The sequence below is a fragment of the Hipposideros armiger genome, unplaced genomic scaffold, assembly GCF_001890085.2.
Source record: "Hipposideros armiger isolate ML-2016 unplaced genomic scaffold, ASM189008v1 scaffold_2, whole genome shotgun sequence".
In the NCBI taxonomy this organism is placed as follows: Eukaryota; Metazoa; Chordata; class Mammalia; order Chiroptera; family Hipposideridae; genus Hipposideros; species Hipposideros armiger.
This window is the reverse complement of record NW_017731352.1, coordinates 4308375-4312438: the sequence shown is the minus strand read 5'-3', so window position 1 is coordinate 4312438 and position 4064 is coordinate 4308375. Positions and strand designations below refer to the sequence as shown.

Below are 4064 nucleotides of genomic sequence, written 5' to 3'. Positions count from 1 at the left end.
CAATTCCCCAGCACTGTTCCCATCCCCCCAATTCCCCAATAAAAATCTTTAAAAAAAAAAATGCAGGTTATAGCTTGTTGAGGGGCTACTACATAGTTAGATTTTAAGGCTTCTGATGTTAAATGTTTCTAAATATTTAATGGTTTCTTTAATTTCTTGTGTATGGTAGTACAGCAAACTTATAGAAATTAGTATCAATAGTAAATTTTGGGTTTTTTAAAATGTTGCATTTTGTTTTTTAAAAAGGTTTTGTAATAAAATTATGCATATTAAAAAAAAATGACCACAGAAGAATTTTAGACCTGAAGATATCTTTAGGAAATCTAATCCAGGTGGAGACAAGGAAACTGAAACAATCAGAGTAAAGGCTTGTAATCAGTAGAAGAACCAGACTCCATGATTTCCAAGTTCAGAGTTCTTCATCCAAACCAACATCATGTCCAGCTCTATCCCTGATTCACACAGAAGTCAAGAAAACAGTCTTCTATCCCTAAGGTTTTAAGTGTATGACACAGAGATCAAAAGTGGGAAAAGCAGGTAATGTGGCGACCACTTAACAATTGGGCAGAGTTAGGAGATAATGATTTCAGGTCATTTCCTCAGGTGCCCTAATGTTGGTGCTCTAAATCAGCGGTTCTCAACCTGTGGGTCGCGACCCCTTTGGGAGTCGAACGACCCTTTCACAGGGGTTGCCTAAAACCATCGGAAAACAAAAAGATATTTACATTACAATTCATAACAGTAGCAAAATTACAGTTACAGAGTAGTAACGAAAATAATTTTATGGTTGGGGGTCACCACACATGAGGAACTGTATTAAGGGGTCGCAGCATTAGAAAGGTTGAGAACCTCTGCAAATGATCTCTTTCAATCCTCAGTCTTGAATTAGGGAAGGTAATTACATTGCTGGACAAACAAAAATACAATCTGCTTAATAAACTATCTTAAAAAAAAAATGGAAGGGTGCTAGTTCCCAAATTACTAGTATGCTGCCATTTTCTAACCATTGTATCACTCTCCCCAATGAAAAAAAGATTCAACTAACTTAGAACTCTGGCTTTCTAATATTCCTTTCAGGGACTGTACAACCTGGCTAAGCTAAGATATTATAACAATATAAATTAGTCCAGCTGAGTAGCTGGCAATCCCAGCCTTACAATATTTACTAATTATTATATATTAGGCAGAAAGGACCAGTAAATTATACTAGCGAGTAAACAGGATGGTACATACTGGCAAACATGAAAAAAAAAAGGGCAGTCCTATTTTCAAAGAGCTTACTACAACTTCTACCTCAAATAGAATTCAAGAATCTGAAGCTAGAAAAACAACGAAAAGTCTAATACAGGTAACTAAAAATAGCTATGGTAATAAACATCTAACTGTACAAATCCACAGGGACAGTAATTTAGGTTCTTAAGAACTTGATATAGAAAAAGCACATTATATTGGCAAACATCAGCACTAAAAGAACCATGATCAATTTTCATTCAGAGTAACAGAAAGGATTTCCCTATAAAATTATTAGGCACAGAAACACAGATATGGCTATTTAGCTCCTCAATGTAGTAACGAAAGGCAGGTTATTTAATTATTTGCCAGCATCCTAGTACAGATAATGGTAGAAAGGAGTAGACCACATTATCTTGTTCCCCTTACACTATTTTTCTCACTTTTTAGTCACATCACAGATTCTTTGGCATGTGCCAAAGGCAGGCCTAGGAAAAAGGCAGCACTTCTCAATTTTGGGTACTGACTTTACAAAATGTCTTTATTTTATAATATTTTATTTTATATTTTGTACCTAATATGGAATGAAACAGAGTACTCACTCACTTGTTATTTCTGATCCCAACAAAATCAAATATTTCACTGAAAATTTATAACTGTCATACAGTTGATAATTTCCAATTTATAAAACTGCATATACCCAAAGGTTTAAGATATCATATATAAAGTTATCTTACAGTTGCCAACATCAACACCACAAGACAAGTTCTGCAGCTGTATCCGCCCCTCTTTATATCATAGCACATTTTAAAGACTAGCACAATCAGAGAACAAGGAAGTAAAAGTAGCAATACCATCAAAAGGCTAGTGAGCATTTTAAAGCTGTGCTTTCCCTTTGGAATTCTCCCATCTCTCTGCAAGCTTAAATTTCTAGTTCAAAAACTGGACTTAAGGGATGGCCGGTTAGCTCAGTTGGTTAGAGGGCAGTGCTCACAACACCAAGGTTGCCGTTTCGATCCCCACATGGGCCACTGAGTTGCTCCCTCCACAACTAGATTGGAACAACTACTTGACTTGGAGCTGATGGGTCCTGGAAAAATGCACTGTTCTCCAATAAAATTAAAAAACAAACAAACAAACAAACAACTGGACTTAAACCACAGACTATTCTGCCATAATTTTTCTGGTCTAACGTAGTTGCCCTGCTTCCTATTATCACCCGTTGTACTGAAAAAAATACTTTATTTAAGTACATACAAATCAACTGCAGCCTGACAAAATCTGTTATAAATGCCATGACTTAAGAAAAGCGAAGCTGCATACTGTGTTAATAGCCGTGGTAATTATTTTCTCAATAAAAAATGATTCAGCAATGAGCTCTTTATATATTTAGCTATAAAAATAGACATGTACCCAAAGAAAGTGAGCAATAAACTGAGAGTTCATCTTTAAATTAAATAATACAATGTGCCTTATTATTTTACTGATTATTTTACTGTCTAATCTAATAGCTGGGTGTCAGTTCTAAATTTTAATGCACCAATATAAAAAAAAGTAGGTATACTCAGAATCAGAAAAGATAAATAGTAAGCTATATACCTGATTTTCAAAAACTAGTAATTGTGTAGCTCAAACTCTTTCAAAAAACCTATTTAAAATTAAAACCTAGAATATTTTCTTGGCCAATGGTTGCAGCAGTCTGTTTCGCCTTAGTGATTTCAATGGTATTTAGCAGCAAATAATCCATATTTTAAGGAAAAAAATGTTAGAAAACAGAAGAGTATTACAGAAGAAAACAATGATTCTAGTCTTTGGATTTAATATAATGATAGCTAATTAAAAAAAATAGATAGGGACAAGTTTTTTGTTTTTTCTTTATAATAATTCCAAAATGTCATGAATCTTGAGTTTCTCATGAGTAAAAAAATAGTTATTTGCTTATTAACTTTGACAATAATATCTTAACCATTTTCCTCCACAGTTTCTGGAAGTAATTTTTATGTCCTTATTTAGCTGTTGCATACAATTTATAAAACAGCACTTATATATAAATACATAAACATGCTATGTATATGCTGAAATAAGCTTAACACACACTGTGTGTTCTCACAAACTTTCAAAAGAAGTACATCTATAATATTTCAAGAGAAAACATAATGATTCTAAAATATACAGAAGGGATTTAAAATATTAAGAGCATCACAACTCAAAAACTAGTCCAACAAGAAATGATTCTTTCTAGAAAATAATACATACTGAAAAAAATAAACCTGTAGCCTCATTTTTGCATTTCAGGTTTATATTTCAACATCTAGATTCAATTAATATTTGACACAATATGAAAAAGATCCTGGACCTAAAGGAAAAATTACTTGACTTTTAAAAATGGAACTAAATAAAAAAGTGTACTTAACCTCAAATTCTGAATTGACCTATAATCTAAAGTATTTTAATACGTTTCATAACACTCTTAAAAAAATAACTGGTATCTAATTATTAAAAAGGGGTTTCACTTTCTGTTGACATTTAAGGACTATTTCTAATGTTTATAGTTGTAGTCATATTCATCTATTATACTTAGTAGATGATATTATATAGTTCCTTTCTACAAAGTTTAAGACCCAGTTAGCAAGACTGACAGAAGACCCTAAGTCTATTTTCAGAACCCCTTTTTCATATATAAGTAGATAAGAAAATATTCCAGGGCAGGCCGAGTGGTGCATTGGTTAAGAGCTGGCTTGGGACGCCAGAGGGCCCCAGTTCGGATCCCACATACGAGGGCCAGTGACACTGCCCTCTACAGCTAAGATGCTGAACAACAGCTCAACCTGGAG

General features: G+C 33.6%; 1 protein-coding gene and 1 pseudogene across 7 annotated transcripts in view; one reads left to right on the top strand and one right to left on the bottom strand.

Moving 5' to 3' along the window:
- The window catches only part of LOC109379323 (high mobility group protein B2 pseudogene), a 1765-nt pseudogene extending 1400 nt beyond the window's left edge, over positions 1-365 (top strand).
- Positions 1-4064, bottom strand: part of EHBP1 (EH domain binding protein 1) — a 322290-nt gene that overhangs the window by 273178 nt on the left and 45048 nt on the right. The window lies entirely within an intron of this gene.